The sequence below is a fragment of the Rhinolophus hipposideros genome, assembly GCF_964194185.1.
Source record: "Rhinolophus hipposideros genome assembly, chromosome: 13".
In the NCBI taxonomy this organism is placed as follows: Eukaryota; Metazoa; Chordata; class Mammalia; order Chiroptera; family Rhinolophidae; genus Rhinolophus; species Rhinolophus hipposideros.
The window spans coordinates 53,557,303-53,572,913 of record NC_138059.1 but is presented as its reverse complement, the minus strand read 5'-3'; positions in this window follow the sequence as shown (position 1 = coordinate 53,572,913).

Genomic DNA, 15,611 nt, shown 5'->3' with positions numbered 1-15,611 from the left:
GCTCCATGAAAGAAAACATGGCCTTAAAGTATATGAACTCAAACAGTATCTGACACATAATAGATAATTAATATTTGTTATAGGAATGAATGAATGAGAGGTACAAAAAGTATAAAGATTGGGTATCTTTCCTGAAAAGGTTTGTGGTTTCGAAAAAGAAATGCATATTCATTAAAAATAATTCTGAGTATCTAATATGTAGCAGGCATTTAGCTAGTTAGTAGTTGGGAACAAAGCTGTCCCAATGTCTTTGTCTTAGTTCAAATTCTCATCATTACTTGCTTTAATTTCTAAAATACATAATCTCAAAATTTTTTTCAATGAACATTTCAAACATATGCAAAAGTAAAGAAACAAGTAAAACCAATTTTCAGACTTAACAGTTACCAAAGTTGTGCCAAATATGCTTCATTTAGTTATGTTTTTTCTTTTTCCAATATTTTCTTTGCTGAAGTATCTTAAAGCAAACACAAAAGTCATGTCATTCCATTCCTACATCCTTCAGTAAGCATCTCTAAAAATATGTATATTTTCTTACATAACCATAATGCCATTATCACCTTTAATTAATAATTTCTTGCTAATATCTAATAATCTGTCAACAACCAAATTTTCCTAATTGCTTCAAGAATATTTTATAGCTATTTTGTTTGAACAGAATACAAATAAATGTTCTTTTAATCTACAGTGCCCTTCCCCCCAATAGTTTGCTTATTTGTAGAAACCAGATCAGTTTTTTCTAGAGAAGTTTCACATATTAGATTTGCCTTTTGGCTTCCTTTGGCTTTCTCTTTCTATTCTCTCTCATATTGTCTGTAAGTGGAATTTAGTTTTAGCATACTTCATATATGGTGCTGTATACTTACTTCACCTCAGGAAGATCACATTAGTTTTCCTACCTTTAGAGATACTATGATGGATCCCTGGGTTCAGTAAATCTCTCCATTGTAAGGCTCCCCTCAATCTTTCTGTCATGTAATGGTTCCATCTATTACATGTTGCCCGATTCAGTTATTTAATTAGAAATTGCAAAATTATGCTATCATAATTTTATCATTCCTATCATTTATTTGGAATTTTTGTGTTAAAAAGAATATTTCCACATAAAATAGAGCTACATGGTAGAAATCCATCATGTACAAGAAAGTCAAGGTAAATACTTAATTTTTCCTTTTAATTGCCAGTTGTCAGAGTAAGGAGTTAATGCCCTAGTTACATACTAGGCATCCAATGAGTTATTAGTCATTCCTCCCTTGGTTCTTGTTCTTATTCTCTTTCTTTCTTTTTAAGCAGCACTGTAAATTTATTGGTTTTTAGATGTTAAATGTCTATCAATTCCAGTCATTATTTTTTTGATATTTAAATGGTCTCATAATTCACTAATCAAAGCTCCTTCATATTGGTCCCTATTTTGACATAATCCATCAATCTTCCTTGCTTTGTGACATAGATGTTCCAAGCTCATCTTATAAATTCCTGCCCAGATCCAGAGTCAGGCATTCCTGCAATGAGCTCTGGATTATTTTAGTGACAAATGGTATTTAGCCACCACAGTCCAGGCACTACTTGTGCTCATGGTTATTGGATTGTCACTCTTCTAGTATGCACAGAGCCAGGAAATGTGTATTTTTGAAATTTTAAAATACAATAATTTAGTAAATATATGCATTCAATGTATGTTAATTATACCCCCAATAAAGCTGTTAAAAAGAAAAATAATGCACATCAATAGGATCTGGTGTAATCACTATTTTAAGTTTCAACATTGGTAAGATAATCATGTTTTATATGGAAAACAACATAGCAAATGGCACACTGCTATAAACTACTCAGATTCAGCAAATAACTGTAGACAAATTATTTTCCATACAAGATTTCTATAGGAGAAATCAAGAAATCTTAAGATTTCTTGATATGAAATAGCTAGGTAATCATCTGGTAAAATAATTTGAATCCACCTAATATCTTACACCAGAATAAGTCTCAGAAAGGTCAAAGAAATAAACATAAACAAATAAACCTCAGAAGCATCATAACACATGGGCTTTTTAAAAATGTTGTGAGACACAAGTATAACCCCAAACCCAAAGGAATAAAAGATTAATTTGACAACAAAAAATAAAATTTCTGCATAGCAAAAACCATCAAGAGCATAATTAGAAGATTGACAAACTGAAACTCAGATCATAAATTGAAGAGTTTGCATAACAAAGAGCTCCTACCAAATCACCAATAGCCTAATAGAAAAAAATGGGTACAGAATATGAACAGATAATTCCCAGAACAGGAAATACAAATGGTTCTGAAATATATGGAATGATGCTTAATTCACTCATAGTAATAGAAACACACTTAAAATTAGTGGGCAAGCAGTAAAATTGATACATTGTAGTAAATCTTCATCTTGTCCTTTTTATATCCTATGTGATCAAATAAATGGGAAGTACACATAAAGTGCTTCTGCTGCGTACTGAGGTATGCTGGTCGTTTTGAAGAAAAGTACTCGTGTGATTGAATTAAAACTGAACTAGACTCTTTTTTCATGGAACACCATTTTTACTGGGAAAAAACAACTGAAAGACAAACTGTAGTCATTGAGACATGAGTATTTGGCAGACATTTCTTGAAAATGAACAAAGTGAGCCTGTCACTTTAAAAAAAACAATCAACAGCCAATTGCCAATGAGTAATTGTGAACGAGTTTTTAAACAAAAATTAGAACTTTGGAAAATTTTTATCTGCCACCATAAACTTGACATCTTCCCCATACTTAACAACTCTCTGACTAGATGAGTAGTGATGTTAACAAATGTGATTTGTTTAATATTATATAAAGAAATATATCAACATTTAGAAGATGTGCATAAGTCAGTGAACCAATATTTTCCAAATGAGTAATGCATGATGTTACAAAAGCATGCATGGGTATGGGTAAAAGATCCATTCAAAGTGTAAGACAGACCAATGTGTTTTAAGGTAAAGAGTACAAAGAGTTCACTGATATGATTTCAGATTCCCATTGTATATAATCTTTAGGAAACTACATTTATCCAGTTTTGCTATATCAAAGAATATCCACAAATATCTGAAAGGGTTATTAAAATCTTCCTCCCTTTTCCAACTAACTGTGCTCAACAGATTTTCTACACATACTTCAAACAAAACAACATAGTGTGACCAATGGAATGCAGAAGCAGATATGAAAATTGAGCAGTCTTCTATTAAGCCAGACATTAAATAGATTTGCAAAAATATAAAAACAATGCCACTCTTCTCACTACACATTTTTGTTGTGGAAAATATAGTTATGTTTTATAAAAATATGTTAACAATTAATGTTTGTTATTATTTTAAAATAAATTAATAAATGTTTTTAAAGTTCCTCATTTTTAGTCTCCAATATGGCAAATATCAACAGATACAGGCCACATAAACAAAAGCTCTTTGGGGTCCTAATAATTTTTAAGGAAGTAAAGAGTTCCCAAGACCAAAAAGCTTGAGAATCATGTTCTAGAAATTACAAATTGCCAAAACTGACAAATTGTCAAAATAGAGATGTGAAGGAAAATCAATTACCATAGCAAAATTTAAGAAAGTTTATAGTTAACCCTCAATAAAACATGCATTCTACCAAATCTTTAAGGAATTTATAACCACATTACTATATAAACTTTTCCAAAACATGAAGGAAAATCTTCTAAATTTGTTTCTTTGACACCAAAACATCAATACACACACACACACACACACACACACAGAGATCTAACAAATCTCATTTTGCAATACACTTTGTGAAGAGATATTTATTCCAGAAATGCAAGGAAGCCTCAATATTGATGTTCAATATTAATATCGATTAATATTGATATCAATATTAATATTGAAGCCTCAATATTAATATTCACCATATTAATACATGAAAAAGAAAAATCTCATGAATATGTGCTTAGTTATTGAAAAGGTATTTGATAAAATTCTAAATTCATTTCCATAATTAAATCATAACATTACTACAAGAAACCATGGGGTAATATTTTTAAAATAATCTCAGAATGTGGAAGTTCTTTCTTAGCAATCAATTTCTTGATGAGTCCCATTCCAGTGGAGTATAAATATGGAAAAGTTTTAATTTTTTTTCTAATAACTGATTTCAACTGCATTGTGTCAAATCATCTTTTCCCATGCCTTAACAAAAATCTAGAAAAGAGGATATGACTTTCTGGTAACTTCAAGTTATTAAGATACAGAACAATTCTGTTTAAAACTCTTAAGTGGATTCAGTTGAAAGCTTTCTACTACCATGGGTTAGACTTGTGCTTGAGTAAGGAGATCATAAAATTTATAATCCAAATTCGGGCACTCTTGAGTGAAAGTTGGCACTAATAATAATGATACTTTGGCCATGTATTGAGGCTGTAGATATACCTCACCAAACCACATGGATGACCACCCTAGGACAAAGGACTTGAAATGGGAGAGGGGACCCTTTTCTGATATTTCAAGCCTTCTCTCCCCATGTATTCTAAATCTAACTTCTCTGGTGTTGGGGAACATGAAGGAGGGATAGAGAAGACAGAAGCCATCTTGCATGTCTGGTAATATGTTAGTGGTGAGATATCCTTGAATCTCTTTGGTTACACACAATAGCCTTTCAAATTTGGAGATCATCTAGTTCAACATCCTCTTTTTAAAAAGAAAACTGAGGCCATGTAGATAAAATGACTCTTGAGAGGTGGCATACCTAGTAATCGGTAGAGCTCGGACTTGAGAATGTCCTCACAACTCCTTTCCAGGGTCTCCTTTGCTATCATACAGCTTGTCACGTAGGGAGTCATGTGGGGTCTCTGTTTCCGCTCCCCACATAAGAATGCAGGGTATGGTGAGGCCAAAAAGGAACACCCACAGAGCCATAGATAGGGAAGTCATACCACTATATTCTCGCTGGCAGCTGGGTTGGAGACATAGGAAGCAGGAGCCACACGATCTGCAACCTGCCATCCACTTCTATCTGCTAACCAACCTCACTTCCTAGCTGCAATCCACCGTGCTAACTGCAATTTGCTCTTGCTAGCTCAGCCACCATCTTCTTGCTAGCCCCCATTTTTTTCTAGCGTAGCCACAGCAGTTATACTAGTGGCCAATGGCTCACTGCTTACAGGTGATCGCCAACTAGCCACAGCTGATGGCCATTTGATCAGTTGATGGCCATTTACTACCCGAGTGAGCACCTTTCCATGAGAGGCCGAGAGCCTGGAAACTCCACTCCTGACTCTGTCCCCACACAGCTGCTTCTCTTACATGTGCCCATCAGGACCAGGACCAGGGTGAGGACTTGGGAGGTATTCACCTCAGGTGTAACACTTAAGGGGGTGCCAGAAAACTCGATAATCAAGAGAAATAATATTGAAGTACAATTTTTTTTAATTGGTGAATATTGGGGAATAGTGTGTTTCTCCAAGGCCCATCAGCTTCAAGTCGTTCTTCAACCTAGTTGTGGAGGGCGCAGCTCAGCTCCAAGTCCAGTTGCCGTTTTCAACCTTTAGTTGCAGGGGCCAACCTTGTTATTGAGAGCTCACGTTCTAACCAGTGGAGGACACAGCTCACTGGCCCATGTGGGAATCGAACCGGCAACCCTGTTGTTCAGAGCTTGCGCTCTAACCAACTGAGCCATATGACTGCCCCACATTTTTTTTTAAAAGCAAAATAATCCATGACCAACAAGATATCACAATTTTAAACAAAGAATTTAAACATCAGGATTACTGACTTTTCCATCTGCCTTAAGATCTAATAGCCATACCTTTAGATGTCTAATATTCATCTCAGACTGAACATATTTAAAACAAAACTCTCAATCTCCATCCTTAACTTGTCCCTTCCTCAGGTTTCTCCATCTCAGTAAATGGCCCAGTTCATCAGGCTCGTCCTTGATTACTCCCTTTTCCTTACTACCTACAACCAACTCATCAGCAAGTCACATAGAATCTACTTCCAAACTCTATTTCCAATCTCCAATTGCCTTTATCGCCAAGGCTACCACTCTTGTACATGCCACTGAGATCATCCCTACCTGCAAAAGCCTACTAACTTCTTGTTTTCACTGTCCTCTTCTTATAGTTCCTATCTTTAAAATGCAAATCAAATCACATCCCTCCCCTGCCAAAAATCTTTGGGCAGTACAGAGGACTGAATAATATCTCCCAAAATAATAACACTCAGTAACTATGAATGCGAACTTATTTGGAAATAAAGTCTTTGCAGATGTAATTAAGTTAGGAATTTCTGGATAAGATCATCCTGGATTTAGTGTGGTCCCTAAATCCAGTGACTTTGAAAGTGTCCTTGTAAGAGAAAGGAGAGGGAGAGTTGACTCAGAGACAGGCTGTGAAGATGGAAGAAGAGATTGGAGTGATGAGTCCACAGAAAAGAAACCCTAAAGGCTGGTAGAAGAGAGGCATGGAAGGTAAAAGATATGAAATGGATTTGCCCTCAGAGGCTCCAGAAGGAACCAACTTTGCCAACATCTTGATTTGGGACTTCTGGCCCAGAATTGTGATGGAATAAATCTGCTGTTTCAAGCAACCGAGTTTGTGGTAATTTTTTATAGTAGCCCTAGGAAACTAATACAGGCAGCTTCCTGTTGCACTTGGAATAAAATCCAAGCTCCTAGTGCTACTTTACAAGGTACTACATTACCTGGCTCCTGCCCTCTTCGTGACATCATCTCCATTCACCCTCTCCCTCAGTCACTGTGTTGCAGCTTTGTTGTACGGGGTGGCAGGCGGGGTCTCAGCTCCCGCTCCCCACATAAGAATGCAGGATATGGTGAGGCCAAAAAGGAACACCCACGGAGCCATAGATAGGGGAGTCAAACCAATATATTCTCACTGGCGGCTGGGCTGGAGACACAGGAAGCAGGATCTACATAATCTGCAACCCGCCGTCCTAACAGCAGTCTGAGCTTGCCAGCCACCATCTTCTCGCTAGCCCCCATTCCTTCTCTTTTGCTAGCGTAGCCACGGCAGTTATATTAGTGGCCAATGGCTCACTGGTTACAGCTGACGGCCAACTAGCCACAGCTGCTGGCCATCCAATCACAGTTGATGGCCATTTACTACCTGAGCCAGCACCTTTCTATGTGAGGCCGAGAGCCTAGAAACTGTTTTTTGGGGTTCTGTCCCCACACTCCACCCCTACAGGGTCTCGCCTCACAATCTACACGACAAGCGTCTTCCGCGAGGGTCCCTGTGTGAGGAGCCTGGAGGTGAATGCAATATCCTGGACAAAGCCAGGCTCTTTGAGCACAGCCAGGGTTTCTCAGGGCACCACCAGTACTTCTGGGCACAGCCAGACTTCCTGGGCTACTTAGGGTACCACCAGTGCTTTTGGGCACAGCCAGACTTCCTGGGCTACTTAGGGTACCACCACTGCTTCTGGGCACAGCCAGACTTCCTGGGCTACTTAGGGTACCACCAGTGCTTCTGGGCACAGCCAGACTTCCTGGGCTACTTAGGGTACCACCAGTGCTTCTGGGCACAGCCAGACTTCCTGGACACAGCCAGGGCTCTCAGGGCACTGCCACTGTCTCTGGGCCTCTCAGGGTACCGTGCTGGAATAACAGCGACTCACAGTCAGGTGCTTACATATTCTCGATGGAGGCCAGTCAAGACACAAAAGCAAACATCCGCCAGTTCCACTCCCAAACAGTCAAGCAGTCCATTAAATTAGGGATGGAAGGCAATTCCCCATAGTCCATAGTCATTAGCCAGGGCTGTCCTGGGGGTGAGGGATGACCTTGACCTCACCCTCATCTCCCACAGAGGACTCAGCAAGCGTTTCCTCCCGGGACTACAAGTCCTGCATCCAGGCTGCCTCAGCAAGCAGTTCCCAGCCCACAGGGCCGCAACAACCTTCGCTTTCTCCGCTTTCTCCGGCCTCTGCTGGTTGGGGAACCGTCCACGTCTTTCCACCCCTCCACGGGAATCGAGCTCTCCGGAAGCTGCTCCTCCTGGTCTTCCTCAGACTGAGCTTTCATACGCACAAACTGCTCCACTGCCCTTGGGAAAGCTTTGGCCAGCACCGTATCCTACCAACTACGCCATGTGTCGTGCGGGGTGTCATGCAGGTCGGCCTGCGGGGTCTCAGCTCCCGCTCCCCACATAAGAACACAGGATATGGTGAGGCCAAAAAGGAACACCCACGGAGCCATAGATAGGGGAGTCAAACCAATATATTCTCACTGGCGGCTGGGCTGGAGACACAGGAAGCAGGATCTACATAATCTGCAACCCGCCGTCCTAACAGCAGTCCGAGCTTGCCAGCCACCATCTTCTCACTAGTCCCCATTCCTTCTCTTTTGCTAGTGTAGCCACGGCAGTTATATTAGTGGCCAATGGCTCACTGGTTACAGCTGACGGCCAAGTAGCCAAAGCTGCAGGCCATCCAATCACAGTTGATGGCCATTTACTACCTGAGCCAGCACCTTTCTATGTGAGGCCGAGAGCCTGGAAACTGCTTTTTGAGGTTCTGTCCCCACAAGCTTCTTAGTTCCTCAAACACGGCACGCCTACTTCTATCTTACGGAGATTTTGCTGTCCCCTTTGATTAAGAAGTGCTTTCCCCAGATTACTACATGGCTGGATTCCATTACTTCCTGTGATTTCATCCTCTGCTCAAATGCTACCTCCCGAGTTGACCTTTGTTATTCTCTTTAGTTACACAGCTGAAAATGCCAGATACTACTTTTCCAGAAGCTTGGCCATGGCCATATGAGCTAGGCTCTGCCCATCAGATGTTGGCATAAAGAAACAAGGAGGGGCAGATGGGTGGCTCAGTTGGTTAGAGTTCGAGCTCTGGGCAACGAGGCTGCCGGTTCAATTCTCACATGGGCCAGCAAGCTGCGCCCCCCGCAGCTGGAATGAAGTCAGTGAGCTGCTGCTCAGCTCCCCGGTGGCCAGCTGGCTCGTTGGTTGGAGCACGGGTTCTCAACCACAAGGTTGCTGGTTTGACTCCTCAACTCCCCCAAGGGATGGTGGGCTGCGACCCCTGCAACTAACAATAGCAACTGGACCTGGAGCTCAGCTGTGCCCTCCACAACTAAGATTGAAAGGACAACTTGACTTGGAAAAAGTCCTGGAAGTACACACTGTTCCCTAATAAAGTCCTGTTCCCCTTCCTCAATAAAAAAAGAAAGGAAGAAAGGAAGGAAGGAAGGAAGAAAAAGAGAGAGAGAGAGAGAGAGAGAGAGAGAGAGAGAGAGAGAGAGAGAGAGAGAAAGAAAGAAAGAAAGAAAGAAAGAAAGAAAGAAAGAAAGAGAAAGAAAGAAAGAAAGAAAGAAAGAAAAAGAAAAGAAACAAGGAAACATGCAGAATCCCTTTTGGAAAAAATGGTGACCATAGCAGTACATAGATCCAATTTCCAGTGGTAGCAGACACAGTGGCTTAAGCATTGTCTGGTGGCCACTGTCTAGCACAGGTGGGGTCAGAAAAGCCTGCTGCAACATTGGAGCTCAGCCTCTGGTCACAACTGGGGCATTGTTCCTGCAGCATACTTTCTAAATCTACTTCCCCAGGCTGGCTACATATTCTTCTACTGCATTATAATCTGCCCAAAGTGATCCAGAAGTCATTTCTGTAATTTGTAACTAGGGGCCTTAACTGATGCACACTTCTTCGGAAACGTTCCCTGCCCACAGAGCCTCTGCCCTCACAGTCATGTTCCATCCACTTATCCTTTGTTCTTTTCTTCATGGAATCTATCAATGCCTGAAATTCTTATGTATCTGTTTCTCACAGCTAGTGTCGTGCGGGGGACCCTGCTCGCTGTACCATGTGTCGTGCGGGGTCTCCTGTGGGGCTTCTGCTCCCGCTCCCCACATAAGAACGCAGGATATGGTGAGGCCAGAAAGGAACATCCACGGAGCCATAGGTAGGGGAGTCACACCACTATAGTCTCACTGGCGGCTGGGTTGGAGACACAGGAAGCAAGAGCCACACAATATGCAACCCTCACTCCGCCGCTTGCTGGCTCAGCCACCATCTTCTTGCTAGCCCCCATTTTTTGTTAGCATAGCCATGGCAGTTATAGTAGTGCCCAGTGGCTCACTGGTTACAGCTTACGGCCAACTATCCACAGCTGATGGCCATCCAATCACAGTTGATGGCCATTTACTACCTGAGCCTTTCTATGTGAGACCTCACACCTTTCTATGTGAGGCCGAGAGCCTGGAAACTGCTCTTTGGGGCTCTGTCTCCACAGCTAGTTATCTGTCTCTTCCACTGAAATGTATGTTCCAGAGGGCAGGAATGAAATGTCTTGTTTTCCACTGGATTCCCAGTGCCTGGACACAGTGGTCAGTCCATAATATCTGTGTAATGATTAGCCTTAATAAAAGAGGTAGAAAAAAAGACAATAACTAAACTTCAAGTGGTTTTCAAATGACCAATAACTTAACAGTAATTCAAACCATAATTATGAATTTAGCTATAACGGAACTTTAAGGGAGGTAATGCAGCTACTCTGAGGTTACACCTCAGCACACAAAGCCAGGCAGAGGCATCACTGGAGACAAGCACATTGGAGGAACATGCTGAGCTTCAGGATTATGAGGAAGTGCAGCCTCCATGTTATTGGCAGGTAAGTTTTTGACAAAGGTAACAAGAAGGAACTCTGAAGGAAGGTATCTCTTATATACTATAAGCCTGGAATTTTACCTTCCCTGCAATAACATGAGAAGTTCAGTATTGTCTAATCACGTATACCTCAGGTTGCTCTTTTAGGACTCCTAGATGACAATTTTCATCAGTGTGTATATATTAATACAATGTGTTAGTTATCTATTGCTGAATAACAAATCACCACACATTTAGCATCTTAAAACAACACACAGTTATTACCTCACAGTTTCTATGGACCAGAAATCCAGACTAGGCTTAGGAGGGTCCTCTGCTCAGTGGCTCTCATTATGGCTCCAGTCAAGGTATTGGCCAGTGCTGAGATCTCATCTGAAAGTTCAGCCAAGTAGGGATCTGCTTCCAAAATCACATGGTTATTGGTAGAATTTCAATTCTTTTTAGGCCCTTGGACTAAGGGTCTCAGTTCCTTGCTGGTTGTGGGCTATAGGCTGCCCTCATTTCCTTGACATGTGAGCACCTCCATATTGCAGCTCCCAACATGGCAGCTTGTTTCCTCAAAGCTAGTAAGAGAGAGAGTGTGCAAGCAAGACAGAAGTCAGAATCTTGTTTAATCTATTCAGGGAAGTGACATCCTTGCACTTTTTCCAAAATCTAGTGTTTAGAAGCAAGTCACAGGTTCCTACACTTAAGAGGAGGGCATTCCACAATGGTGTGCATACCAGGCAGTGGGAACCACTGGGAGACATTTGAAGCTATCCACAACACAAAAGCAACACAGCAGAATTAATTAGTGTGGTTAAAACCATAGGTTCCAATCTTTTCATAAAAGAAGGCAAATGGTAGAAATATTTTCTTCAAAGTTGTATGGAAATTCTATATAACATGAAAATCACAGGAAAAGGTGACTGATAGATAAATATACCTCTGGCTTCCCTGCATGATGTGAGGATAACAAAAGTGTGGCTACGGAAATCCTCTGGTATTTAGCTGCTAAAGCTCAGAAATGGCACTATGTGGCAGAAGTAGACCAGTAATTTTTCTGATTGTATATCAAGAAACTCGAATCTGTAGACCTGCAGGCCAGGGAACGGGAGAAGGAAGGGGGTGGGGAAAGTACTAAGAGGCCTACTGGATAGGACATTAAGTTCCCACTCCCACAGAAAATTCTATGAGCTCTGCAGTTAAACATGATTGAAAATTACCAAGCAAATGCATGATCCATATGAGTCATTCTAGTAAAAAGATCTTACTGTGTCTTTAGTTCTGTTCCATTGCTCACTTTAGTGAAACAATTTTAATAAGCAAACAGTCTTAACTGGCTTGGATATCTATAGAACTTTGAACTACAAAATGAAAGAGTTAAAAAAATGAGGATTTGACCTTATAACACATTAATAGCTCAATAAAATTTCTGACCTCAATTAAAGTGAAATATATAAAGCCCTTATATGTCATGCTATTTAATATGATTTTACATCTCTCAGGTATAGCATTGCTACTAACGATAAAGATAACAGATAACAGATAACATTAATGGTGAAGATGATTCTTTTTCTTTTTGCTATTCAGATTAGGTGTTTTATGCCACTTTATCTTCCAAATCACTGATTCGATCCTCTGCTTAAGAGTGTTTTAAACTCTTTGTGGTTTTTATTCTTAAATTTTAGACTAAAGAGTTTTAACATAAATTTTATTTAGATCAAAAATTCTGGAAATAGGGGCCGGCCCAGTGGCTCAGGCGGTGGGAGCTCTGTGCTCCTAACGCCGAAGGCTGCTGGTTTGATTCCCACATAGGCCAGTGGGCTCTCAACCACAAGGTTGCCGGTTCAACTCCCACAAGGGATGGCGGGCTGCGTCTCCACCCCCCCACCACACTCCCCCCACCCCCGCCACCCACCCCTGGCAACTAACAACAGCAACTGGACCTGGAGCTGAGCTGCACCCTCCATAACTACTATTGAAAGGACAACAACTTGACCCGGAAAAAATTCTGGAAGTACACACTGTTCATGTTCCCCTTCCCCAATAAAATCTTTAAAAAAATATGTGGAAATAAAATAGTGTCCAGTCTCATCCATGTTCATTTCACATTTTGTCTTTATAATTTTATTCATAAATATACATATGTGTGCCATGAATAAAGTAGTTTTAACGGCTGTTAATTTCCTTTTGGAAGTAGTACGATAATACTGTTATTGCAGGAAAAGACCAGTAGATGGCTGTCCACAGAAAGACACAAATACTTGCAGTAAGTCTTTACGAGATAGTTTTAAAATAACTATAAAAATTAGTGAAGGAAAGCTATGAACAGAGATATTTAAAACATAGTTTATAATAATCTTAAAAATATTTTTAAATTTTAAGATGAAACGGATATTTAATTCTATTTTTCACACAAAAATCTTTATTATACTCCTGGAAGACATATCTATTTGGGTATAATTTTCCCAGAGGGCAACTTACCTAATTATTTAAAACATGCTTATTCTTTAAGCTATTAAAGGGTAAGTATATCTAGTAATTGATCTAAGGCATTAAGAATGAGCTAAAATATTCATTTACATCAGTGGTTCTCATGGGGGGGGGTAGTTAAAGGATGCTGTGGGGAGGGGTTAATTTTGCCCCACAAGGAACATTTGACAATGTCTGGAGACTTGTTTGACTGTCTCAACTGGAGCGGAGACATTCTTACAGGCATCTAGTGGGTGGAGGCCAGAAATGCAACTAAACATTCTACAATGCACAGGACAGCCCCCACAACAAAGAATCATTTGGCCCAAAATATCAATTTTGCTGAGTCTGAGAAACCCTGGTCTAGAAGCATGTATTTCATTGCATTGTTTGTAAGAGTGAAAAATGGAAAAACACCCTAAATGTCTAAAACTAGAGGACTAATTCAAGAAATTATGAATGAACCATCCACACAATTCAATCATTAAAAGGGATGTTGCAGAAGTATATCTATTGTAACAAAACAGTCTGTGAATAAAGCAGCTCACTAAACTGTATATAGAGTATAAGCACTTTTTTAAAAAGAGATATATACACACGTGAAAGTGTAAATAAGTGGTTTATCTCTGAATGGTAGCATGATGTATTTTCTTCTTCTTTTGTGCTTATTGTTAAATTCTACTCTTTCTCCAATCTTACATCTATACTAAAACACTACATTTTATATTGAAATTTGGGAACTACAGCAGCTGATAACTTTCAAGAAAAAAATACAACAAAATGTTTGAAACTAAACCATGTCAACTTGGAAAATAGTAAAGTTTTTCATAACATTTGTCTCATATTATTTCAACCAGCTGTTTTCTTAGTTCCAGTCACATGAACAATTTTTCCCTTACGTGCCTGGCCATATTTTGCCTTTGTCTATACCAAAATTCTTTTTCTATTGTCAAGGAAGTTAATTTATTCACCATTTCCTCAAGTACTTGAAAGGGAAGGCAAGCCTAGGAATAGATGTACCATATTTGTTATTCAAAAAAAATCACCAGTGTACTTCTTGAGCACTCCGTCTTTGAATTTCTGATTGTTCTTTGAGCATTAATAAAACATGAATGCTGCTTTAAGTTGTCTCTGAAGATGCACATTCACCTTCGGTACTAATGCAATGGTGATTGATCACATCTCAGGGAGCTTAGGCAATTGCACTTTTGTCTATTTTTGTTTAGTGGTTAGCCATACTACTAAGTTAAAGCCCTAAATTATGAAGTCACATTTTGGTTACAGTTAGTAAAACAAGAATGCAGGTTTTCAATTTTTTTGCTGCAAATTCTGCTAATATAGTATTTACAGTCAATGGATAACATTTAAAAATAACTGAACTGGACACTATCCAAATTTTAACACTTAAATTAACTATCAAATGGCAGCAAAATTCAGTACATAGTCTTTGTGAGCCAAAGAAAGCCAGCTATTAGCCATTTCCAATTATCACCAAATACATAAGTCAATACTATTTAGTTAAAGTTTCAAGTAGAATTTACGTCCAAGGAACAGAAGAGCAAGGTTCAAGAAAGAGTCCTAACTAGAGGGGTCAGAGTTCTGTCACTCACCATTTTGTGTCTGGGGAAATAACTCTTTTGTACCAGAAGTTCTCATGTAAAATAATATAAGGTTATCTATTCTTCCTTCTGCCCTGTATCAAAACCCATCTCATCAATTTCATTGATCTAACTACCCCTTCTTGCATCTTTAAGTTTATGTATTTTCACTATGCTATCTATCCCGGCTGCGTAGGTCGGTTAACCACTCGGTTTTCCCATTGTACTTTGTTCCATATTTGGTTATGCTCACAGTATTAGGGAGATGTTGAAGGGTCTTATTGAATATTACTTTATCAGAACAGAGAGGAGATAACATGTTTCAGAATTAGGTAGATATCCTGGGTCTCCAGGCTGGGCCTCCAGATGTGCAACACGCTCCAGGATAATCCCGGCAGCCTGACATTTTTGCCCCCAGTTTCCCAGAAGGGGAGATCCCAAGTTCAGGCACTTTCTAGAAACAGATGAGATGCTTCTACAGGCCTGGGAAGTCAGAAGCTGAAATATTACAAAAGGATTATTTCAGGCTATGAAAAATAACTACCCATTAATTAAAAAATAAATAAATAACATGTCCAGGTTATCAGGATCATTTTTCCCAACACAGACGTGAGTTAAACTCAGTTACCCACTTGCTCAGAGAACGAGTGTCTCGGTTTGTATTGGATGCAAAATATGCATGCTAAAAACCACAGAAGTCGTTTTTATTTTGAGGAGGCCGGGGGTCTGCTCACCTAACACATGAGTTTTTCAGGTTTTAGGTCAAGTTGCAGTCTTTCTGTCATCTTTGCCAGGTGGCTAGCCAGAGGACCTTGGGAATACGCGGCCGGGACCCCCACCTCGTGTGGCTCTGACTCCCCCGGGGCGACAGGGGGCGCCCGCAGCCGCGCTATTCCTGCCAACTCCGCGGCGCTCCAGCTCCGACCCG